This window comes from Podarcis pityusensis, assembly GCF_964106645.2.
Source record: "Podarcis pityusensis genome assembly, chromosome: 1".
Classification (NCBI taxonomy): domain Eukaryota; kingdom Metazoa; phylum Chordata; class Lepidosauria; order Squamata; family Lacertidae; genus Podarcis; species Podarcis pityusensis.
Window position 1 is genome coordinate 137,867,433 of NC_138028.1, and position 13,636 is coordinate 137,881,068.

Consider the following 13,636-nt stretch of genomic DNA (forward strand, 5'->3'; position numbering starts at 1 on the left):
AATTACCCGTGAGTAGAGTTGAAACGGAAGAATTGGATCTCTAAAAGTTTAATTTGGCATCGTAACGGGGAGGCTCAAAACAGGAAGTCCGCCTTCCCTTTGTGTAAATAGACTGAGGCAATGAAGTTGCAAGCTGGAGTCCTGGAAGGTCTTTTGTAAAAGATCAAATTTCCAACGGTAAAGAACATTAAACCCCCTCTTGGAGGCAGGAGAAGAGAGGGGGAAGGTGTGGACTGAATATGCCTGCGGGAGAGAGCGGAGAGGCTTAAAACACCGCCGCTCTGAGCCTGGAAATGGGCTGCTAGTAAGATTGATTTTTTTTCTTTCTTTTTTTTTGGAATGTTCATTGACAGCGCTTAGAACGTTCATTGACAGCTAGCTAAATAAGAGAAATACATTGTTTCTACTGTTCCCGGCTGTTTTTAAAAAAGGAGGAAAGTAACTGAAAATTGAAACTAACTTCGGATTATTGAAACCGTGTTTAAAAGAGGACATATTGACCGATACAATTAAAACTTGTTTCCCCCTAGTGGAAGCTTTTGAAATTGGTTACTTTACAGGAGCTGGGCTGGGGGAACTTCCAGCTGCAAGATAAGAAAAGTGTGAGACTTTGGAATTGACCTTGAATTTCTAAAGTGTTATGGCAAACGGAAGGGAAAAAGCAGATGGGATGTTGACAGAGGAGGCCTTAGTGGCTGCATTATTGAAAATAAATGATTCGCTGGAACAACTCCATAAGAAAACAGATGCGAGGAATGCGAAACTGGATGTTGCAAATATTGAGACTGATTTAATTGTATAAAGTTAAATAAGTTGGGACAAAAGGTGAATACCAATTCAGAAACCACCCAGAAACTGATACAGGAATCTACTCTGATACGGCAAATTGCAGATGAAGTCAGGGAAAAAACCCTTGCTGCTGAACTTAAGGTGATACAACTGGAGAGAAGAGCCCCATCCATACAAAGACAACTTGATGAACATAAGCTGACATTCGTTATGATTGAACTTAGAGAAGAGCGGATAAATTTGGGGACCAGAGCCCTGTTTGAGTTGGAGAAGGAAAGCCTGACAGAGCTTCAGGAGGTGACAGGACTAACATTGGTTGAGAAAGAGAGGTATTTGGGGGTTAGTATGACCACCAAAAATGTGAATCTGCTTAAGGACAATAGCGAAGGATGTTGGATTGAAGAGAAGGGGAATTTGGAAATATGGTCAAATCAGAAGATGTTACTGTTGGGCCGAGTTGTTGTGGTGGGGATGGGGGCTGCTGTGTTGATGGGGATGTTGCTGTGGTTTCAAACATTGCAAGCTCTGGATGGGATGGAGGGTCTCAGGAGGTGGCAGAGGGATGCTCCTAGAGTTGTTTGGCAGGGCAGGAAGCCTCGAGTTAAGCTTAAGATATTGATGGATGCTAAAGAAGGAGGTGGACCTGCCCTGCCAGACCTTTAAACTTCGTTGTGAATCATCTGTCTTTTGCTGGTTGAGAGAATGGTTGCTTCTTGAAAACACCGAAGTGTTGGATAATGGCAGACGAAGTAGATGGACTATAGGGAATTAGCGGAAATGACTGGCGAGATCCGAGACCAGGGTGAAGAGTCGGTGGAAGAAGATTGGAAAAAGTTTAAAGACTATTTATAGAAATACTGTAAATTTAAGGATTGTTAGAAAAATGTTGGAATGAAATTACATGGCTTTAGTTGAAATGTCATAAGGAATTAAGTATAAATAGATTAATAGAAAATTAAAGCAAAAGTATGGCAAGAATGTGTTAAGATAATTATAGAACAGAAAGCAGAGTAAGATGGAAAGGAATTGCTGAAACAAACAATAGAAGTAGAATACAAAAAGGGAGGTGGGAGGAAGTTGCTGGAAATAAATGAATGAAATATAAGATATTGAAAATGTCTGAGGTGTTTTTAAATTGTTTTTGTTTGTCTTTGCTTGATTTGATATTTGTATTGTTTTTTCTTTGTTTTTTCCTTTTCTTTGTGTTTGTTGCTGTGTTGGAAATTTTGAAAAAGTAATAAATATCATTTTAAAAAAAAGAAAAAGAAAAACTGCTTTCTCTTTTTTTTCCTGATGGTGCCTAATTTAATATAGACTGGTTATTGTGCATGGTCCATGTAAGCAAAGCGGGGCTAGAACGTTACAAATCGCTCAGTAAAACCCTTGGGTACAACAGAACTGCCAGCAATGTGTAAATAATGAGTCTCCCATGAGCAAGTGAAAAAAGGAGGAACTACCCCTTTATAAGGATATGGTGAGCTAGAGGGGGTTAAAGGACCTTTTAAAGTGTGGAATACTTCCTGGATAGTCCCTTCCAAGTTTGCAGAAACATGATCGAGGCAAAGTCAGTTGATTTAAAATCCCATTGACTTAAATGGACAAAAGCATACATGCTCACTGAAATATATCGGACTTGAAAATGCTTCTTTTTGGCAGGTTTTTGCTTTCTGGCATGTTTTCCCCTTGAACCATACGCATCTTGAATTTTCATAATGTGTCATCTTTTTCGTTACCTTTTATTCCACAGAGCAGTAACGTGGCCTTCACTGTTGACTGTAACGACCAATTCCATTTTGTCAGATTCCCTCTTCCTGAACATACCCATTTCTCACAAGAAGTGAAAGCTTTTACACTTTGGTTTTGAATAGATGGACGACTTTTGCTATACAGGCTCGGTACATTGGAAAATTGTGCTTAGAAAATTCTCATCATTCAAACGTCTCTCTGGATTTTTGGAGTTTTGAATTGACCTGCATTGTTTCTGAAGTGGAGCCAATGCATTAGGAAATCTCCATTGCTCCTGCATTTTAATTTTCAGGTTTTGTAAAAATCCACCATGTTATGCATGCATAGTTTGTCACATCTTTCTGTCCCTTCAGTTCATTGGCACCTTTTTCTACCTCTGTATTACCAATGCACACATGACCAGCCCAAGGGCCACGTACAACACAGGAAGCTGCATTATGCTGAATCAGACAGTGGTCTGTCTTGAGTGCCATCAGAGAAAAAGATGAGGTACAAATAAAGATAACAATAGCAACAATAATTACATCTATCTCAGTATTGTCTACACTGACTGACAGCAGCTTCATACAGGAATACCTTCCCACCCCACCTGGGGACTGAGTCTGGGACCTTTTGCGTGCAAAGCAGAGATGGGAGAAGGTAGGCAGAACAATCAATGCAAATCGTTACCTTTGCAAAGAGGGCTATTTTCTACACCAAGTCATACACTCAGTCTATCCATCCTGGCAGCCAAGAGCCACCAGAGTTCAGGAACATGTTCCAGTCAGACCAAAACTCTAAAGGAGGGTATGGCTGAGTGGAGAAGAGGTCCACTTGGACCACTTTGTTTGGTACTGTCTTGAAAGGAATGGAGCTGTCCCTCAAACCGCTGTCAGCATCTGTGTTTGTTGCAATCTGTTTCTGAATTATTATTAACTTTGAACTGCTTCTAAAGCATTCTTCATAAATAAATAACATCTGCTGCTTTGTTAGAAGTAAGGTGTGAATCCACCTCTACTTCAATCCAGCACTGTGTGTTGTGGGTATAGATGAGAAGACCAATACTGGTATGCTAAATGATATGAGAAGAAGATTGGGGACGGGGGGAGAAGCAAGTGAATATTCTCTCCCTTTTTTGAGCATGTTATTGATGCATTCTGCAAAATGCTTCAAAGGTCTCTCATCTTATTCTGGCCTTTTAAAATGAAGAAATCGAAACAGTGACTCAAATAGGTAGAGAGATATAGGACTTTGTATGATACTGTTATGTAGAACCAACCAGCCTTCAAGAAAGGGTTCAGGGGTAGTAACCTGAATGTTCCTCCATCTCTCTCTCTTCCTCCTCAGCTGCCATATAGCACCATACAAAGGTTCCTTGACTTTAATAATATTTTACATAAGCACTGAAACTTTGTTTTATCATGAGACTGCAGTTTGATATGTTTGTAATAGCTGCTCCTTGGTTCCAGCCATCATATCCCATGCAACAACCATTTCTGTATTAGAATTGCAGCCACATTTGTTGATGGCATCAATCTTTTTCCATAGTCATCAAAATCAAACCAAAAAACAATTGTGAGGTTCTCCAGAACAATCTCTCCAAAACAGGTCAAATGGCAAATGCAGTTCCATGCAAGTAAGCATAAAATGATGCACATTTGGCAAAAAATAAAATCTTATACCATCTATAGTCCGATGAGTATTTTTCTAGCAGACTGGTGGTGGGCAGCTTAATAAAAACATCAGCCCAGTGTGTGGCAGCTGTGGAGGGAAACGTAAGTGCTATGCCATAGGTAATTGGAAAAGGGAATGAAAATAAAGCTGCCAATATTGAAATGCCTTTCTACAAATCAATGTTGTGACCACACCTGGAATGCTGTGTACAGTTCTGGTTGTTGTGCCTCAAAAAGGATATTGTAGAGCTGCTGGGAAAGGTGCAGAAAAAGCATCCCAAATGATCAAGGTACTGGAGCCAGTGCTCTGTGTTGATGAGCTGCTGCTGCTGCTGCCGATAATGATGATGATGATGATTGTGTGTGTGTGTGTGTGTGTGTGTTTGAGGCATGTTCTGAGGCGATTGTTCCTGTCCTACTCCAAGCCATTTCTATGTGAGAGAGTTTCATATTTGGGGTTTTTAAAAAGTGGTTTTCCTCCCTGGAGACTGGGGGTGGCATCAGCTGCTAGTGATTTTCTTGATTGATTAAGAAGAGGAGATGGACAGAAGGATCCAAAAAGCCTCTGAGTCAGGGGTCAGCAACCTTTTTCAGATGTGGGCTGGTCCACCGTCCCTCAGACCATGTGGTGGGCTGGACTATTTTTTTTGGGGGGGGGAATGAATGAATTCCTATGCCCCACAAATAACCCTGAGATACATTTTAAATAAAAGCACACATTCTACTCATGTAAAAACATGCTGATTCCCAGACCATCCATGGGGCGGGTTGAGAAGGCGATTGGGCCGCATCTGGCCCACAGGGCTTAGGTTGCCAACCTCTGCTCTATGTCACTGCAAATGTGACAGGAAAAAGATTGAGCCATAAGCTTGGAGACTGGAAGGTAGGACAAGGGCCAATGGCTTCAAGTTACAAGAAAAGAGATTCCAACTAAGCATCAGGAAGCACTTTCTGGCAGTAAGAGCTGTTTGACAGTGGACAAACTCCCTCGGTAGATTGTGAGCTCTCCGTCCTTGGAGGCCATCTGTTATGGGTGCTTTAGCTGAGTTTCCTGCATTGAAAGTGGTTGGACTAGATGATTATTGGAGTCCCTTTCAGTTATATTATTGTGAGGGCTATGACCCACTTTGCCCATGAATGGGGTCTCCCCTGCTTTTAATCATGAGTTGAATAGATAATTTATTATCTTTATGTTTGACTGTAAAAATAGCTGCATTTTGGATTTAAAAAGAAAATTTGGACTGCTTGAGAAAAATTTGTATTGAAACCTGATTTTTATGTCCATCTTAATTTCATCTCTTGATGCAAAAGTTGTGAGGTCTTAGGTTAGAAAGATTTTGGCAGGGTCTTCTGAAGTGTTAAGTGTCCCCCCCCCCTAATTTTTTGTTGTTATTTCTCCATTTCTTTTTAATGACAAGTCCTGGCACTTTGATAGATTATTTTCCTTCCCCTCCCCAGGAGAACATTCATCCCCCTAGAAATCTTGGCAAGACAAGAAGGTAATAGCTGTGACAGGTGCTGGAGCAAAGGACGCATTATCCGAATCAAGGTTATCACTATAACATGAATCCTAAATAGATCACTCGTGTGTAGCTGCAAAATGTTTGGGGTTTCAGGGCCTTGCAATGGGCTACAAACCTCACTCAGCACTGAAAGCATATTCACTTTTGCATCTAAAGAAGCTTTTACATTCCAGTGAACCAATCTGCCTTTATCAGAAATGGTTTACACTTTCAGCAAGAATGAAATTTTATTGTCTTCAACAGATGGGCTGGAAGTGGACATTTGAAGGGCGATGGCTCTGTGAGTGGCACTGTGATTTTTGCCTGATGATATATTTTCTATTTAAGCCAGCCTTGTAATTTCAGAATCTGGCGAAAAGCCAATCATATATCCTAAGTATGCTCTCCAGATCAGAGTTGGGATTTGCTGATGAAAATATTTTGCCCTTCTCAAGATTAGACACAAAGGTGAAGCATAGAAATAAGTCAACTTGTTCTCTTCCCTTGATCTTCAGACCTGAGTCTTATGGTGTCTTTCAGACTCACAGTTTCCTTTTATTCTTTCCATCACCAGATCCAGCAAGCTTTCTTTGTTATAATTACAGTATTTACATACTTTCTTTCAAGATAAAAATCATTCCAAAGTAGCTTACAAGTAACTTGAATATGCTTTGGTAAAATCAGAACAGTATCAAAACTCAGCAATGCAGCAGGATCCTTCCCACAGTTTAGCCGGTAACAATTGGCCCTGTTGGCGAATGGGAGACCATCCAGCTGGAACAGGATCTGTTCCCTTCACTTGCTGCTGCCTCTCTTCTGGAATCCTTTCCACAAGGCAGTTGGTAGGTAGCCCCATAGGGAAAGTGGGAGAGACAACTCAGTTGGCGCGGCAGCCAGACACCTACAGTTCTGTCTTCTTTTTTCCATGGAGTTCCCATTGGGAAGCTTGTAGAAGCTTATATTTGATTTAAGAGAGCTCATAAGGATCTGGTTCAAATCTGGGGATGAGAGACCTTAATCACAGGGGGTGTATTCCAACCAAAATATAGTCATTTACCATTATATTAATTTAGTGTGATAGCTAATTATTTGTTTAAATTACCAGTGCATGCAGTTGGATTCAGCTAGATCATACTTGGATCAGGGCCTGAATTCCATTCAGACATTTCCTAATGAAACACAACAAAATGACTTGTGCCATCTTAAACTTGTGCCCAGAACCTACTTTATCAGAAAATGAAGACTTTCATTTGATCAGTAGAATTTGAACTGAGTGAGTATATATTGAGTGTAAATGGGGAAGATGGGGCTTTCTTTGTATAAATAGAAGACAAAATGGCAAGCAGTACATGAGATAGTGGTAAGTATGTCAAAGTACAATGCAGAGCACAAGTGAATAGAGTCCAGTCAAACAAATGCAAGTACCAAACAACATACAGTGGTACCTCGCAAGACGAATGCCTCGCAAGACAAAAAACTCGCTAGACGAAAGGGTTTTTTGTTTTTTGAGCTGCTTCGCAAGACGATTTTCCCTATGGGCTTGCTTTGCAAGACGGAAACGTCTTGCAAGTTTGTTTCCTTTTTCTTAACACTGTTAATACAGTTGCGACCTGACTTCGAGGAGCAACTCATAGAACGCGGTGTGGTAGCCTTTTTTGAGGTTTTTAAAGACTTTGGTGATTTTTGAAGCTTTTCTAAAACTTTCCCGACACCGTGCTTCGCAAGACGAAAAAAATCGCAAGACGACAAAACTCGCGGAACGAATTAATTTCGTCTTGCGAGGCACCACTGTATAGTAAATAGCGGCTACAAGTGAATAATATACCTAGCAAGATCAATACTGTGAATGACAACTTACAGAGGGAGGACAATTACTTTCTATAATGAGACGGCTACTCCCAAGATTCCTTAAAACTGACCCAGACCCTGCAATCATGCCACCTGTGGCTCTTCTTCATGTGCCTCTTCCATGTGAAGTCCAGAGGGTGGCAACACAAGAAGGGGCCTTTTCTCTGGTGGCTCTTCCCAGGAAGGCTTGCCTGGCACCTTCACTGCACCAGCAAAAACATTTGTTGACCAGGCGGCGACAGCCCCAGCCCCCAGAGATCATAAGGAAGGAATAAAGACTCTGACAACGTTATATGGAATTAAAATTAGGCCACAACTTTATTAAACTTCCGAACATAGGAAGACCTTGGCTTAGGCCTTGGGCATGTATCCCTCCCAGCCCCCCAGCCGGGGGGGAACTGGGGCTCATCAGGATAAATGGGAAATGGGGGTGCACTGCGAGACGTAAGTGTAGCAGGCAGCCCAGCCCATATCCCCGCACGCAGAGTAGTTCACTGACGACCTTTCAGTATATGGCCAGTGACACCCATTATATAACCCCTGTAAGAGGGGGACCCTGGAATCTCCACTGCAGGGGGCTGAATCACCACTTCACACACACACACCCAATATAGGGAAGGAAAGACTAACGGATTCCGTCCAAGGCCATAACTGCCAAAGTTGTGACGAATTGCTACAGGGAAGACAAAACCTGCCAATGCAGGAAAATTTCTTCCCGGTCCTTCAACAGCAACCAGTCAAAGACCGTAGCAGCACCCACTAAACAAACCTGCAAAAAAGAAACATTAAACAAAGGGAGGGTGAATCTCCACAGCCGACTGCCTGGCTATTGTTGGCTCCACCCCCTATTTCTAAATGGGGCTGGCCCCACCTCCCAGCAAAAAGCTTGATTACTGAGGCTGGGCGTGAACCTCCAAAAATTAACACTGAGAGGCAAGCCTGCCCCTGTTTGCCAGTAAGCTCCTTGGGAACGGTAGCACCACACGTGATCCCACAAAGGGCACCCACCATGTAAAGTGCGTGCTCATTTGCTAAAACTGGGCCTTTGGCTGATTAAACTGTCTATTGTGTGTTTGTAGGAACAGGGTTATTGATTTGGTTTTTGTTTGTTTGTTATTGTTATGCGGTTTGTGTTCCCATTTTGTATTTTTATGTTGTGAACCATCCTGTGCTCTTTGGATGGAGAGCAGTATACAAAGTTCCACAGTGTCAAATTTACTAATACAACCAATTAAGATGTTATATGATGGAATCTTCATTTAAGAACTTTTTTGGGGGTGATCCTGGGCTTTAAAGTGTACTATAAGGTGTTCTGGTAGAATGAAGTACTACAGTATTTTAAATTCTCCCATTTGTGTCCATTCCTACCCTCATGCAAAGACCGTTTTGCCTGTGTAAAAGACAGGCAACAGAAGATAAAATGTTAGATGAGTGGATACAAAGGTTTTGATGACATATGGCTGATATTGTTTGGTTCTGTGATTATTTTGTTTTAGATAGAAGTGGTGACAAAGTTGGGTCTCATGTCAGGAGTTTGCTTTGGGTGAAATATTACTGTTGGCGACCACCTACCTCCACTTGGGAGAGGGGGTGTCTGTGAGCCAGGTTAGGCCTAGAAATCCTTTGACCTGTGAGATGGTTTGGAGAGGTTTCAACCAAGAGCTGTAGCGTTAGTGTCAACAGAGAATATGAGGACCAAGCCCTCTAGAGCTTTTCCTGGGAGCTAAGTTCTCCTGCCAGACTGAAACAATTGGGAGTGATTCATATTGTCAATTTGTATGACAGCATTTACAGTTTTTGTGATAAAATTGTAGCTATCACAAGAGTGCACGTGTGAAGTCATTATCACACATTCACTGTCATTTATCATTCTTCCTTATGGTGTCAGCTCAATGTGCCTATGAGATGTTAAGAGGGGGGAAATGATTAATTGTAGCAAAGGGATGATATCAGCTACAGGCATATGATAACAGCACATCATCACACAGAGACTCACACATCCTTTAAGTAAACTGGCCTTCAGGTTTCATAAAAAGGTCACTCAATTTCAAGCCAATTAGAAAAAAGAATCTAATTTTCTTAACAAGCTTAATTCTAGTCTAAGTAAATTAGGCCCTTTGTGGTATAAGATTACATCACATCAGCATTTTCCAGGGTTACCTGCTCCTGAATGGAAACTACCTGCTTGATTTATTAAATACTGTTGCCGTCATAGCTAGGATGTTAGGCACTTTTTAATTGTCACTCTGGGAGTTGAATCACAGATAAATTTACCAGAGTAATCATCTGAATATGATACTTGTTTGTGTACCAATGGATTTTTCCTTAGCATAAAGAGGCAATCTTAAATTTAAATCACTGTTGGGTGTTCTACTTCTCTAAACCCATCATTAACTGGCAGTTTATAGTTGCAGTTCTGTACAGTGTAACACACAATATCAATATGTATTCCAATTTTTCAGGAAACTGAGAGGTCAAAGGGTTATGAATCACTAGCAGTTCTTCAGTGCTAAATCTTCTCACAGGGCTGTGATGGTGCAATGCATGCCTGCTTCATTATGGCATTGCTGTCTGTTGTAATTTCTGCCACTAGTTGATATTTATTATTCTATAATGGATATTGCCATTATAATCTTGCATACTAGTCTTGACATAACAGGATTTAGTTTCCTTTGGATCAGAGAGCACGGGATATTTCAAGTGAATTTTGTGATGTTTGCAAATATTTAGTTACAAATATGCAAGTAGAGCATACTAAAGGCAAAACTACTCCAATACGCAGATTGCATAGCCAGAATCAGATTCCTAAAAAGCAAATTTAAGCAGCCTATCGAAGTATGTACCCCAGCTAGACACCCTCTGCATGCATGAATTCTCTTTGTCTTGACTCAAAGTGCAACGTGCTCTTCTTTGCCAAGTGCACTAAACATCCCCAGTAGTCAGGAGCCCCTTTGCTGTCACTAATTCCTGTTGAAGAGACAGCACACAGCAAGATTGGGACTATTCGCCAGCCACAACCTAACCATCAATGGCCTGTCACTGACAGCACCTATAACAATATTTTTAGCCAAATGCAGGAATAGGGCTAAGTCAGTTTGAGGCTACATGGGGAAAGGGAGTGGTGTAAAACCCTCCAGTGTATTTTGTGGCCGGAGAAATGAAGTTCATTTCCTGGCACTTGGTGGGTTCCCCTCCCCCCCTTTTACCCCAAGAGTCCTATAATGCTACCTGTAATGCTTGCAATGAAAATGGGTAGAGCTCAGTAGTAGAGCTCAAGGATGGATTTTGCAGAGGAACATCACTCACTGTATAAAACATCAGCATTTGGAAACAGGATGTGTCCCCTTCCCCACACCCCTTCTTTGGTGATGCAACAAACATATTTGGCAGTAGCATAATTGAGGGAAATCAAGGCAGTTCAGATTCTGCATTTCCATTGGACTGTGTGACAGACTGTGCCTCTTGAAAGTGGGGTCTTTCCTGAAAATGTTATCTCTGCTGCCATGTGAAGGTTCAGAGAAAGTAAGTGCCTGTGGCTTCAGGAAAACAAAGACATAGATTTGTTATTTTCATTTGAGTTCATTGATCTCATTGGTCCCTTCTCTCTTCAAAATAGTTCAAAGATCCTTTCAGGCAAGGCTCTAAAACATGAGTTGTGGGAGACAGTTTACATTACAATTCAAAATGCTTCACCTTGTCTGTGCATGAGGAGGTCCCAAGAGATACTGATGCATGCTTATTCTGAACCTTCAAGTGACTAACTCAGGAACTAACTCTTGAATTCAGAAGCATTGCAGAAGTGCAAGTAGGGATGCACGAATCTGTCAATTTCAGTTTCTCTCATTTTCTCAATCTTAAGTCCAGTTGACCCCATTTCCACATAATTTTGTTATTCCCTCTCCCAAAACAGTCTCCACAAAAATTCAGCATTTTACTGTGCAATTTTTCCCCAAAACACACCTTTTTGTATGCAATATTGCCAAATATATACATTTTCTCAAACAATTTTTGCTACTATATTTCTAGTATGTTGTTTTCACACTTTCCGCTCAAATCTTGTTATGCACACTTTCCCCCAAATGCACATTTTTCTGTACAGATTGTTTGCTTGGAGATGTGCACATTTTCAAAGAGTAGCTTAGCTGCATTTTCACTGGCTTATTGTTTCGGGAAGTGCAGATTGCAAGCTGAACAAAATGTCTTCTCTGTAAGTAAGTGCAAGTGGCTTGGGGATTATACTGATCTGTAGAACTCTAATTTAGTTGTATTTCTGAAATTAATATTTCCATGGCAGTACCTACCTCACACCCCATATTTGTACATAAAACATCTATGTATAATAATCAGTACATGTCCATTTTGTCTGAATGATGGTATTTCACTACAAAGTGCTCACATTGTAATTTTGGCAGGGTTGTGTTCAGAAAAATGTACGGAGCACTGTGATATACTTCCTATAAGTCAGGCCTACACAACCTAAGAACCTTCAAGACAAATATAGTCTGTTTTCCCTGTTCTCGCAGTCCTGGGCAAGACACACATAGTTTTATCAAGCCATTGGCTGACCACCAAACATGGCTAGGGAGATGTGCTGTTTGGCTTGATGTACATGATTGTGTGGCTGCTTCTTAAGCTCCAGAATAAACCCGACCTGCCTTGTTCTACTAAATCTGATTCAAGTTCCTCTGGCCTTCAGGCATTATATATATTCTAGTCTTCAGCTGTAAGTGTCACTGAATTCAGCTGGGCTTATTTTTGAGTGTACTAATGTCTGTAGCCAAAGGTGCCTCTCCGCTTAGCATATGAATTCCCTTTATCTCGTCCACCCTATTCATTGCAGGAGTAATTGCTGTAATTATGAAATAAAATTTCAAGCATGTTTTCTTCATGGCAATATCATCCTCTTTTTCTTTTGTCTGTAAGACATCTCATTCAGTGTGGAGAATAATGATGATGCCAGCTTGCTTTCTTAGAATCTTCTGCCTTTAAAGAGAAAAGCCTGCCCTAGTAACCCTTTTTCTTTTTCTTCTTTAAATTCAATTCATATATACTTATTTATATGTGTTGGCTGAAGAGCCTCACTATGCAGGAAGGAGATTCATTCTTCAAACGAGGAGTCAAGGTTGACTTTTTCCTCAAGCAATGCATAGCATCTGATGCACTGTACCAAATTCAGATTCTCAAGTATCTTTTTCTTACTGAGCTCTACACAATATGGATTTCCTGGGCTATATAGAGGACACACACCACCTTTTTCATCTTGCCACCCTAAGAGTGAGTGTGTGTGTGTGAGCTGCGTAAGAAGGGGGCCACAAACAACTGTAAGCATTCACTGAACTGAAAGGGACCCTACTCAGATATTTAACCATGGTTCCCCTCACCTACCTGCTGAATCTGTGTCTATCCCAACTTAAGCACCTGCACTAGTGATTGTATCATAATCTAGGTGGCTCTCCACTCAGGACTCTGCCTGTTTGATTCATAGTTCCTTCAACAGCCATTCCACCTGGATTGTAAGCCATTTGGCATGGACCAGAGTCTTTGTGCTGTGTTTTGCAATTTTTTAAGTGCTGTTCTCATCATCATCATCATCAGAATCTGTCATATTATTAATGTGCTACATCTCAACTGTGGGTTTATATGAATTCATAAATCTATAAATTCTCCAAGAACCAAAATAGGAAAGTGATGTGTGTAGGTAAGGACTTCCATTGTAAGCACCGTGGGTTGCCAAGACCACCTGTTGTGATAAAACAATACCCTTCAGAAGAGTCTAATCCCACTGTAAAGACAAAACCAAGGAGTCCAGGCAGCACAACCCACAAAACATATCTTTTCCTTTGCTGAAGATCCAGTGGCATGAGAATGTCCGTAAAAACAGGCTGTAGAAGTGGCAGTCTTGTAAGTACAGTAGGTATTTTAATCTGAGAGAAACTTTCCAGATACTGGCAGTTGGGTTCTCTTGTCCCCTGTGCTAGATGGCTATGCTGTTTCCCCCTTGTTTTGTTTTTTTACAATTGTTTCATCCCATTTCAAGCTGCACAGAATAGAAGGGCCTCAGCTGCCACTCCAAAGATCACCTGATCAGACACAAACTTT

General features: G+C 41.1%; 1 protein-coding gene across 5 annotated transcripts in view; it reads left to right on the top strand.

Annotated features, from left to right (window-relative positions):
• Positions 1 to 13,636, top strand: part of ERBB4 (erb-b2 receptor tyrosine kinase 4) — an 836,864-nt gene that overhangs the window by 534,256 nt on the left and 288,972 nt on the right. Inside the window, exon 1 of one of the 5 annotated variants that reach the window (XM_081015666.1) lies at positions 13,355 to 13,438. The exons of the other annotated variants lie outside the window; for them this stretch is intronic. The gene's annotated coding sequence lies outside the window, so the exon portion shown is untranslated. Of the gene's footprint in view, positions 1 to 13,354; positions 13,439 to 13,636 lie in introns of those variants that run through there. 5 annotated transcript variants of the gene reach the window in all.